The sequence below is a fragment of the Capsicum annuum genome, chromosome 11 (genome assembly GCF_002878395.1).
Source record: "Capsicum annuum cultivar UCD-10X-F1 chromosome 11, UCD10Xv1.1, whole genome shotgun sequence".
In the NCBI taxonomy this organism is placed as follows: Eukaryota; Viridiplantae; Streptophyta; class Magnoliopsida; order Solanales; family Solanaceae; genus Capsicum; species Capsicum annuum.
In genome coordinates this window covers 73,766,002-73,779,065 of record NC_061121.1, presented here as the reverse complement: position 1 = coordinate 73,779,065, position 13,064 = coordinate 73,766,002, and the positions used below count along the sequence as shown (strand labels likewise).

At 32.8% G+C, this 13,064-nt stretch overlaps 1 pseudogene; it reads right to left on the bottom strand.

The window, feature by feature from the left end:
- Nucleotides 1-3,564: 3,564 nt before the first annotated feature.
- Nucleotides 3,565-6,107, bottom strand: LOC107846356 (annotated as a pseudogene).
- Nucleotides 6,108-13,064: the final 6,957 nt, after the last annotated feature.

The window sequence follows — 13,064 nt, the reverse complement described above, 5'->3', positions numbered from 1 at the left end:
GGGACATGTCCCATCAGCTCCTTATTCAGATTATTCAGACAGTAGAGGCTTTTAAACTAGATTACAGACTAGATTCAGACTTTGGTATTTTAGTTTTGTTTTGGGTATTGTGATACCACTTTATTTAGGTATGGTTATTACTCAGATTATGTTCAGTATTGAACCTTATGGTCTTCAGTTCATGTTTCTGTATTTATATTCATATATTATGCATTCTATAGGTACAAATATCAGTCATGGATTAGCTTGTGGTCCCTCGGGGTCATGAGCACTGTGTAACATTTTGGTTCAGAAAATTAGGTCGTTATAAACTTAAGATTGTCAAATCGATAAGTACACCTATGCCCAAAGTTATGTATATAAGGTGTTTGATAAAATTCCAAGAATGATAGAATCCATGTTTTTATGACTTAATAGTGCTTAAATGACAAGTCCATGTTCTATTTCTTATGCTTCCATATGAATTCCATGTTATTGATATGTGTTGTTGTTATGATTTGTTGTTGTGATATGAAATGTCCATGATATTTAGGTATGCAAGTATACCCATGCTATATGTATTCTCTTTCATGTATAAGGTGTTGAGAACCATGTGTAGTATGAAACCCCCTACTTATGGTATTATGAATTATGGATGTTATTCTTATGATCAAGAAGTATCATGTGTGTCAGTTTTCTTCCATCGAGTCCTAGGGGTATTGTACCTAAAAAATATAACTGTGTGCCTAGAGTCAAGTCAGTCTCAAGATAATCTCATTCGTGCTATGATCAGTAGAACTCAGTCAGTTACAAAATTCAAAACTCTCAGACAGTTATAGAACTTAAGAAATCTTAATAATCTAATTATCGTTATCATTACAGCTTCAGTTCAGTACTCAGCTCAAATCTCATTAGCATTCAAGAAATCAATTTAGAACTTAGTATCGTTTAGTCAGATAATTGATTCAGTAGTATTCCATCAGATAACAGAACCATCTGAACTCGGTCAGCTCAGTCAAGTAAGAAACTCAGTAAAAACTTCAGTTCAGTTCAAATACAAGTTCTAAGAATCAGTTCAGAGTCTTTTAGTTGGGAATAGGAGCTACCACCGAGCGAGTGCAGGGATGACGGCTCCCCGTCAGAGAGACAGAGTCATTAGGAGCAATCCCTGAACTCCAGAACTATGTAGCCAGTGCAGGATTTAGGAGTCACCCATCAGAAAAAGTCTTGTTATTCGTCAGTGAGGCTTGACTATTATACTGCCTTAGGCTTGACTTCCTACGAGGGTCACCCGTCAGATAGACTTGTTTAGAGAGATCTTTACCCATGGCACGGTATTAACACCCTTCCAACTGGGGTTACAGGTTGAACCCCACTATTTTAGACTCGGGGTATGTCGATTAAGTGAGAACTCCCACAGTTACAGTTTTAGTATCAGTCTTCAGAGTAGGGCTCAAAAATCACTACTATCAGATACAGTCATTAATCTCAGTAAGGAATTCAGATAGTTCTACAGATTCATAGACCACCCTCTAGATAGGCTTGGTCTAATATAAAGTTAATCAGTATCAGTACTTACAGAGGTCACCCATCAGATAGGCTTGATCTCAGTCTCAGATTCAGTTGAGTATTCTTAATATCAGTTCTAGAGATCGCCCGTTAGGCCTGATCTCAAGCTTAGTCTCTTTTAATTATTATTAAAAGATTTAGACTTTCAAATACAGTCGCTCAGTATCAGTTACATCGATTGGGCCGATCATCACAGTTATATTATTTAGATCAGTTATCATAGCTTACGTTATCAGTATTCAGTTTAGGACTGTTAGACACAGTTAATCAGACCAGTTCTTCATAATTTGAACTGTCAGGCATAGTCATTTATCTATTTAATATCTCAGTATCAGTAAACTCATGTTGTCAGCATTCAGAATTAGTAGTCAGTATCACCACGAGCTCAATTATAGTTACTTATGCATGTATATATTCTCATGTTCATATCAGTTAGCATTGTCCATGCATATAAATCCTTCACATTTAGCCTACCTTACTCGTATACTCAGTACATTCAGACGTACTGACATATTTGCGGTATGGTGTTTTATTTTACGCTATAGGTTCAGAGGTATGAGTTCTAGAGCAGTAGTAGTAGTGCAGATTTTAGCAGTCAGAGTTAGAAGTGAGTCCTCATCCTTTAAGGACATGATTATTTCTCTATCTTCTCATTAATTAGTTCATTAGTCAGAGTTAGTTGGGGATGTGTCCCATCAGCTCCTTATTCAGATTATTCAAATAGTAGAGGCTTTCAGACTAGATTACAGACTAGATTCAGACTTCTGTATTTTAGTTTTGTTTTAGGTATTGTGATACCACTTTATTTAGATATTGTTATTACTCAAATTATGTTCAGTATTGAACCTTATGGCCTTCAGTTTATGTTTTCGCATTTATATTTATATATTATGCAGTGTACAGGTACAGATATCAGTCATAGGTTATCTTGTGTTCCCTTGGGGTCATGAGCACCGTATAGCATTTCAGTTCAGAAAATCGATTCATTACAGCTAGTATCATTCTAAGTGCAATAAATAGCCTTTGAGCAACTTTCTTATACTTTTCATTCCTTTCACAATCATAAGAGAGTAGAAGAGTGAGATCGGACTTCTTATCACTGCCGTAGTTACCAGAATATACAAATCCATAGGTATTTCATTTTGCAAAATAACATCCTCTCTTATAGGGAAATACTCTGTCTTCATCTCAAAAACCTGCAGAGTGTAAAAACAGCAAGAAGAAATCAAATTAGCTATTTGCATTATTAAGCAGCTTATTCCTTTGTTCTAAGTCTTGTGTAGCCAATCTCAAGATAAAGATCAATCTAGGGAGACCACAGTTACTGCACATCAATTTCCTTTAACTCTCGTTTGGGAATCGACATCTAAGTTTCATGTCTAACTGTTTGGTAGAGAATTATTTAAGGATGTCAACAAAAATGTTTCTGTTTCTACCATTGTAACAGTGGATCTATTTCACCCATACTTTTATATTTTAGTACAGACATTCCAAAATAATTTTCCAATTGCAACTTTGTTCCAGATAGCTATATCCAGTATGTTTTAACCTAAGTAAAGCTTATCTGTGTGGAATAAGGCCTAATTACCTACTTTTAATACTTCTAATTTAGATCAATTTGATCTAGTTTCTTACTCTTTTACCTTTCAAATAAGTTGAAATAGAAAGGGGTAAAAAATATACTATCTACCTTGGTCAAGTTATAACAGATCCTATCCTTAGCTAGCAAAACTTTCTTTGAAAGCTCTGCTTTTCTCGAAGAGAGAAAGTTCATACATGTAGCTTCAATGTCATCAATAACCTTCCAATTATTAGAGAAATAAATTTTGTGTGTGACAACTAATCCAAAGAGAATCACAACCCATGCTTCACCGCCTCTCTTTTAATCCTACTCTCTCGTTGTTGGTTTTTCCTCTGGGAATATGACATTTGGGTGGTTTAAGTATAGAATGCTAAATTCAAACCTCTAGAAATGAATTACCACTTCAAGTAAGGAATAAATAGTACACAACAAGCTCAACAAGCATCATACGAAAAAATTAACTTTGGAAACATTTTAATCCCTCAGCTAGCATCCAGTAAATCAATATCTTGAGGGGTCAAAATAATCAACCCTCCTACTAGTATAATTAAGCAATTTGAAGCATAGAAAAATAGCACAAAAGAAAACTTATTATAAATTAATCCTAGATAGTTAATGCGCAAGAACAAAATTAACTTAATAGCATAATGTTGTTATGCTACGATAACTTGAGATATTAAGCAAATATTTTTAGAAGAGCAACATATGAACAAATAGTTGAAAATGCTAAATTGTAGCCTTTTTTCTAATCTTGTTAAATTGGATAAATGTTGATGCTAACAAAACGGTGAACTTTCAAACATAATAAGAAAAATAGAAAGGATGGTGACATTTGCAACTACGTTTACTTAAAAAAGAAACTATGAATGAATTAAACAATCGTTTTCCCTTTGTCGTACAAAATACTAAACCTCAAGCTTAATGAACTAATATAATAATATATTATATGAGACTGAATTTCACTTAGTTCAATTTAAAGCTGACCCAACATCGAAAATCCTCAATTGCCAGACTCATCATTTAAAAACTTAATGATTGTAAAAGTGGAGGTCCATCCTCGGTCCTTTTGATTAGACCATCAGTTATTTAACATTATGAATATCTACTTACATGCTAAATTGACGGATATATTCAAATTTTATTTCATGGGTGTATATAAGTTTTTTTTTTGCAGTCAAATTGTTGACATCAGATTAAACATGTTGCAATAGCTTCATCTTCATGGCATATTTTCAGAGTCAAATTCTTTTAGAAGTACCTTCTCAAAAAGGAAAAAAAAGAACTTTTAGAAGTACTTCCAAAAATTCTTTACATGCCTAATAATTTGTACCCTTTAAGAAATAGATATCTGAGTATCACCGATACCAGAAGGGATATCTATCACAAGAACATCTAGGATCCCCCAATCCACCCCCTATTAATTGTTCAAGGGCTTTCATTACCTGTAATTGTATATTTGAGTCTAATTGGGCTTAGATAGTTATATTCTACCACCTCAAAGTGTCTCATCAAGCATTAAAATCTTTAGCTCAATTTATAACCTTAAATGTGTTAAATTGTATAATATTAGTCATCATTTGTAGGCAGAAGCATACCATAGGCCCTCTCCACACAATTTCTTCCCTTTCGTCCACAAGAGATCCAATTGATATACATTTAACTCCATAACTTTCAATTAAAATCATCTTCCTATCTGCCCAAATAACATAATAAGCAAGCAAGGAAAGAAATAATAATAACAATTATAGCAACTATAAGTCTATAACATTGCTATCAGAGGATAGGGCATGTTGATGCTAAAATAAAGGTAGTTAAAGCATCTCCGCTGCTCAATTCTGATTTTCCCTAGAGGCACATCACCAAAGGAATTGAACTCCCATAAATATCCACATCTAGCAACCCAACTTTAACTTGACACTTTTTGGCAAGTAAAACAACCAAATTAACTCCAAACAAAATATGGTCATTGACCAGGAAACCATTATTGTGAAGCAAATTAAAATCATTATGCAACGCTAAATATACTATTAGTGCATCATAGATATGGAGTTTTATTTTATGCTGCAAATCTTCATACCTAGCTAAATTTAGTATCAAAAACCATAAGAAAGAAAATAATGATCAATATTTCCACCATAAAATATCTCAAGCATCTAGTTCGATTGCAATATATTACACAAAAATCTAGTTTTTATTTTCAGTCATCTCAGTTTGTTAAAGATAGACCATTCTTTTAATAGTTACTTGGAAACTTCTTTTCTAGTTATTCATTGCTCCTCTTTGTATAAATACACTCAAATGTGATTGTTAAAACCTTAACGAATACAATCAATTTTAGCTTGTTACATCTTTTTCCTTTTTCCATTCTCTACCAATTTACTTTAGTATTTCAAAGTTTTTGTTATCCTTAACTGAATATTCGCCTTCTCTAGTTTAATTAGAAACTCCTAAATTTTGGCATCACAATACCAAGTGTACTAACATCAACAACAAAGACACGATTCAACTAATTTATCAAGCAACTTCACCAATCGTGGATACAAGATTTAAGTTGCTTACAAATATATATAGCGTTGAACTTATTGTATGACCTACTATTGGTTTGTAATCCTAATAAACTTTTAGACATTAATTTATCTTTCACATAAAAAACATTGGATTCAGATAAACCCACAGCTATATAATTGCATTCGCCCCTCAATCCTAAATTAGTTGAGATTCCTCAATATAAACACTCCACTTTATTCGGGACCCCACGCGCAGTAGGAGCATTAATACACTAGACAACCTTTTTTTTCGTTTCATAAAACTAAACAATTGTAAATTTTAGAAAATAACAATTACCAACTCTACTAGACATGCCAACACCATTTTTTTCAAAAGCAATAGCTATGATATCTTTAATCACTTCAGTTTTTAGGCTTTGGGTATTGATATTTCTTGCCTTTTGCATAGAAAATTCCCTAACCCCTCCAATTTACGCAATAGAATTACACCAAAACTATTAATTTCTTGGATTAAAAATGAAATCTTGAAAAGTGTACATAAGTTTATATATCACTTACAATGGAATTTTTCAAGGAACGTTTCATAATGAAAACTTGTTTGGACAGTGAACAAGGATGGAGAACTAAAGATTAAGTTGCAGTTATTCTTTAACAAAGATGCCAATATGTTCTTGCCACCAATTCCAAATGTATTTAGATAGCATGAGTAATCTTGGAATTGACTTAGAGATATTACTTAAGTGGATTTCAGCAAAAAGCTCATAATTGTCTCTCGTCTCTATTCAATATCTAGTATCTCATCCCCTTCTTGTCACCCTTCTTAATATCTTATCTCATCTTAGTTACTGTGGATATTACCTTCGTGTTCAATTCTATGTTGTTACTTGTATTCAGTGGTTATAAATATTTCATGTTTATGTTGGTAATTGAGTTTGTCTCAACATCCTTCAAAAATTTAGAATCTGTTTAGATTTTGTTGGTAATACTGTCTACTCTCTGTATCAATAATAACATATTCAATGTATTCTCATAAATTGAGGTTTGGGCAAAATAGAATATATGCATACATACCTTTGCCTTAGAAGTGAGGTAAGTTGGACAATTTCTCGATATGTCTTATGTCAGATGCTGAGGTTTTTATTTCATTGATAAGTTAACAACCATTATAGCTGCAACAGTAAAGGTATTCCAATAAGAAAATGGATAAAGAAAATACACATTCATATTTTTGGTATGCTAGAAACATCAGCTGGAATATGAGAACTCGTACCTCTTTATTGTCAACATTTGGCAGGGACTTTTAGCTTCTAGACTTGAAAATTTCACAACTACATGTATCATATATGATCTAAAAACTTATAATGCTATTTCATAAAAGTTAATACGTGCTAAAACCACACATTTTTCCTCCTTAATTCTTCATAGGGCTAGTATAGGAAGTGTAAGCAACTATGCTTTGAATAATGCTACCTGTCCTATTACTGTTATGAATAATGCAGAAGATTAATTTTACAATGTGTTGAACTCCTTTACAGGAAGAGCTGATTTATTGTCTTTGAGATCTAAGCTTATATTAAAATAATTTATCTATTTTCTAAGCTTGATTAGGATCAAGCTTGAACATGCTGATGTGTGTATTATGTACCCTCATTTTGAACGTCTTTATTCCTGTCATGTTGTGGTAAATAAACTTTTCGAACTCTTTCAATATGGCTTCATCATTAAGTGATTACTATTTATGTGCCTGTCTTCTTAGATTATAAGGTAGCTTCACTAAAGAAGGTAGTATTGTGTTATATTATTGTGCTTTACATGGATCCTTCATTCAATCTACATGAAAGATGGAAAATATGGTTTTGATACAGGCAAAAATACTAATCTTATTAAGATAAGGTTTTTAAGAATCAGCTACCAAGCTGTCACAACTCAATTTATCAAGTCATGATGGCGCCTACCTTATTCCCCCAGTAGGCAAACCAAGCCCTAGCCCAAAATAATAGACAACAGGCTAATAAGTAGAAATCAGAAAAGATCGCTTATAATGATAGCAATGATAAAAAGTAACAAACAGAAAGTAAACATATTTCATATACTAAAACGAGGGAAAGAAAATAACCAAATACACTAAAGAATCCCTCCAAAGACCTAGTAAGGTCGGTACTAGAGCCACTACTAAAAGATACCTAGAGTACTAGACAAAATCCAAAATATACCCAGTATACATAAGTAGTCTCGAGTACAAAAGACTTAACCATAGTAGAAAGAGGAGGATCAGCCTCGAATAATAGTAAGCTCATCCTGCTTCGAATCAATACTGGAAGGTAGAAATCACGTTAATATCGACTGCTACTGCCCGAATCTGCATTAGGAAAAAGATGCAGAAGTGTAGTATGAGTACCCAAATAATGATGTTTTGAATTTATTGTATGTTTTGTTTCAAACTTGACATTATATGGTAGCTGAACCTTTCTATTTAATTCATAATAGCTTAAACTTACATTGCGGTCATGTTAAGCTGAAAATCACGGTTATAAAAAAAAGAAAGAGTTCTTTGTAAAAATAGACAATAGTTCACTTCCAGTGTTATATTCTTCTGAAAACTAAGTGAAAGGCTTGGTAATATCGCATCAAATGGAAAGGGAAGGTAATTAATCTACTATAATTATAATATCAATGTATAAATTCATTATATTAACCATATATAAAAGTTGATTAATCAAGAAGAACAACCACCGGCCACCTTCCTGCCATGCACACAGAATCAGTAGACGAAAAATAAGATAAAGGAATCATAGAATTTAAATCATTATTAGCTCCCATAATATCATTTTTGGAGGAATATAAATTCAAAAATTATAGTCCAAAATAAATATTTTCAAAAATTTCAAAGAATTAAAATTTGTAAATGGATTGCATGTGTATTTTACCTTTTTAAAAACTGTAAAAGCTAATCAAAATCTCCAATCATTGACTGTGAAATCTAATTAAATTATGGTTGTGTATTGTATAAACTCCAAGAACTAACAATCACAGATACCATCGATGTCTCATTATCAGTAAATTGGTGCATTAGACGAAAAATATAGATAAAAACTTACCTAAACTAAAAAATACAATACATATCAAGACAAATTGTAAAGCAGAGGGTGGGATTCATCTGCTCCAGTGGGTGAGAAAGTGTGAAGAGAAGAAATGGAGAAGAAGGCAAAATTTTTTAGGTAAAGATCCAGAGAGAGAGAGTGAATATTATAATGTAAATGAGAATAATACCTATTTTCACAAATACAATACACGCGTTGGGATATGATTTTTACAGTTGTTCAATTACCCATCAAATGGACCCTAATGTGTAGTACACCTTTTATTTCTTTTTGTACAATTAGCTTATGCAGTGTTGGTCCTCTCATTGTTGGCTTATATATAAGGTTAGTATATAAGGCTTATATATATATATATATATATATATATATTTCTTCTATTTAGTTCTCTAATCTTCTTTTCCCTCTCTCTATCTTAAAACCACTTTGGCATCTCTATTGTACCTTTTCTACCTCTTTTATACTCAACATCAATTCAATCTACACCTCAATACCATCATTTCTTCAGTATCAAAATAGGAAATACTGGATGAACATCTGATAAACCAAGTAGAAAAGGCAAATTATAAGTCAAATTCCTATATAATAAAGATTGCAAAAAGACTACTCAACCTAGAGATGAGTTTACAACTCGTATATTGAATTTAGATTTTTATGCATTTTGATCATTTTACTCATCTATATAGTTGTATTATGCTATATGTAGTCTACATGAGTGGGTGTCATGTTTCTGTGGCAGTTGGTTGTGCATGTCAGCTTTTTATTTGAATTTGATAGGATTGACTTTGGCCAATATTTTGAGCTTTAAAGGTTCTATAAAGATTTTTTTCTATTCCTTTAGCTCTAAAATGTCATTTTTAAATTAGTATTATTGTTGGTTTGTGTCTCGAGGTGTTTGGATAAATTTAGAGTAATTGATTAAAAAGTTGAAAGCTTATAGCCTAGAGTTTTCAGTCAAAATCCATAGATAACAACCTTCTTTTTCATGAATTTAATGGTTCAATTAGTCCAGAATGTTGATCGGTGTAGTAACATAGTTGACTTGTGTTCATGAGGTTTTGAATAAATTTTGAAGGTTCGTTTGGGGATTTTGGTTGTTGATGCACTTGGTCTGGCTCAGGCAGTTCTTCCCCTGAGCTTTCACAATGTTCACAAAGGGTAGGGTGGTCATCCACCGCAATTGTAAAAGAGATGCATATAAGGGTTGCTTGGTAGGGTATGGGCTAGGTTTTATTTGGTCTTTATGAATACGATCAGACCATTATGATCACGATAGATATTGATTGGGTGACCTCACGATTTTGTGGGTGGTGACCGCGATTGTGAAGAAGGTTTTACTTGAACAAATTTAAATGGCCTTTTTTGACTCAATACCCCATACTCAATATTTAAAGCTTTGTAACTCAATTTTCAGAGATCTAAAAGGTGATTCTTGAGATTCTTTACTGTGTAAGTTTTTTTATACTATTTTATACATTCTCCAGTGATTATTTCTTTATTTCACCTTCAAATATTAATTTTCAACTTAAAAATTTGGAGTTTTCTTGATAAAATTATGAAATGATATTTTGATAATTTCAAGGTCGACTTTAACTCCATTTTAATGAAATTTCATATTTAAACTCCTTAAGTTTTGAGTAAATTTATTGTTTAATAAAATTCAAGTTTTCCCTTGGGAGCTTGAGGTTAACTCTTGGATTGACTTTTGAACTCAGAATAGAAATATAGCAAAATGAATACTGTTGGAATTATATTTATGATTAGATCTTGTTCTTGATAGATTGGAGAGATTTCAAAGATATTCAGAAGGAGAAGGATAGTTCATGACCGTTGGTGGCTTACAATTCGGCTTTGAGGTAGGTTATGACTTAAATTTCTTTAGAATTTGCTTGGGTGTAGACTTATCATGTAAATCATTCTATGGGTTGGGTGAACTCATAAATTTAGGTAATAATTGAGATGGATTGTAATTGTGATTCCCAGATTGGGGCTTATACCATGTTAGTGATGTAAAATTAAGATTTCTGGCTTAGTGTTGAGGCTTGTAGCTTGTGTTTCTGCATTGATTGATATCTTGAGACTTTCTATATATTTGCTAAATTTGGATTCATCATATAATTCGAGCATACTTATGCATCTCATGGATCACTAGATGGTAATACTGCAAAAACACTAATCATGGCCAAATCTAAGAAGCAAGACAAAGGATAAGAAAGTTTTGCCTATGTGAACCCGTAGTGGTTGGTGAATACGTTCTCTAGCATAGATGTGGTGGAGATGGAGAAAGGTAATGCTGCTGAAAAAGTTTCCTACATAAATACTTCCAAGTCGGTAGATGATCTATTAGATACCTATGGTACTTTAGTGTACATTGACATGAAAATGAGGGAAAAAATATGATAATAATAGTTGATACCAGAGCTACTCATACTTTTGTTGCCTCAATAATTGTGAAAAATTTTGGCTTGAGGTGACTGACTGTGCAACAAGGATGAAGGCTATAAATTTTATAGCGCAGTGAGGCTATGTCATGGCATTGGATATCCCACAAACTATAGGACATTGGACTAGGACTCACAGCTTGGCTGTGGTGCCATTTAATGACTTTAATAATCGTCTTGGAATTGATTTTATGGAGAAGTTCAAGGTTGCTCCAATTTCTTATTTGAAAGTCTTTGTGTTTATGAAGAAAATCAACCCCAAATTTATGAAGGGTATTTGTCATGACCCAAATGAGGGCATGACCATGACGAACATCCCGAACAATGAAGGTCTGAAACGCCCTTCTCTATCTGGTAATCATACAGAACATTCATATAATAAAAGAAGATGTGGAAACATAATCTACTACAGAAACATAGTCAATTCTGAATTCAACATAAGTATGGAAACTGTAAATCAACTACATCTAAATAACAACTAACTCAGTCTGCGAAATCTCTACTACATGAAAATATGACAACTGTCTGAAATAGGGACAAGGCCCCTAGTAGACCAAAATTGTAATAAGTTACATAATCTGAAAAGACAGGCCTTCTAGAATAGAGAAGGCTCACCACTGCACAATATGATCAGCTGTCTGAATTATCTACTACTTATCTGGACTCCTAGACTGAGTCTCAGAAATTAAGAGATAGGAGGTAAGAGAGGTCAATACAGATATACTGGTACACAGAGCATATCCAAAATAATCATTTATTATTCAACATATATCAGAGCAATTTTAAAAAATTCATAAGGATATCATATACTAAGAATTCACATGGACATTTTAAAGACTCTGTAAAAATCATCTCAACTCTGAGAGATCTGTGTTACTTCTGTACTAGGTAGTATACCCTACAACTCTAAAAAATTCCATGGGCTATATGGAAACTGTCATTAACTCTATAGTGAAGCCCCCAATCCAAGTGTGCCGCAAGGGTTGGAGTCTCTGAATCTACTACGCCACACGGCCATCACTAGCATACAATAATAATCTACCCATATCGACAAATACAGTTTCAGACTAAGAGTTTTTTGAACTCATGCCTTCTTCGGGTAACCACCTAGCCCTTTTTAAGCCCCTTTTTAAAACTCTATCAAAATATACAGTCTCTGAAAATATACTCTGAAAACATGCTCTGAAAACATAATCTGTTATGGCATAAATACATATGGTATCGTCATACTATTGACTTATAAGTCACATCTCTGAGCCATTATTATCTATCGTAAATCTCTATTTTCAAAACACAAGTTTTGAGACCACTATTTCAATAATTCAATTCAAAGAAACTCTTTCTCAAACCTCATGTAAACACATGCAAGGAACTCATCTTTGTCAAGCATTTCAGTACTACAGTACAAGGTGGTCATTTCAAAGTTCTCAATTCACATGCAATTCTTTCTCTTAAACATAAGAACACATTTATATCAACAAACACCCTCTCAATAATTTCAAATCATGCTCAAATGCTATAATATTGCGAAAACATCTTTCAAATCACAAAACCATAATATTTAATTTAATACACGAGAGGGAGTTCATAATTTATGCTCTCCACGATCTTAAATCTCAAATTCCATACATATACGTATACATGTAAATCAATTTAGGGGATAGGAACACAAGGTCAAAACAATAGTAATATTAAAACATTTGGAGTATGTAATTTAGAACATAGATTCCAAAACCCCTTTGAAATTCATGCATAAAAATCTAAAAATCATGATCTAATGGTTTTAAGCCCATGTAGGATTTTTTAGGATAAATCCACGTACCTCTATCTAGAAATTTAAAGGATTCTTCTTGATGCCCATGGCTTGGGGATTTTGAATCTTTAATTT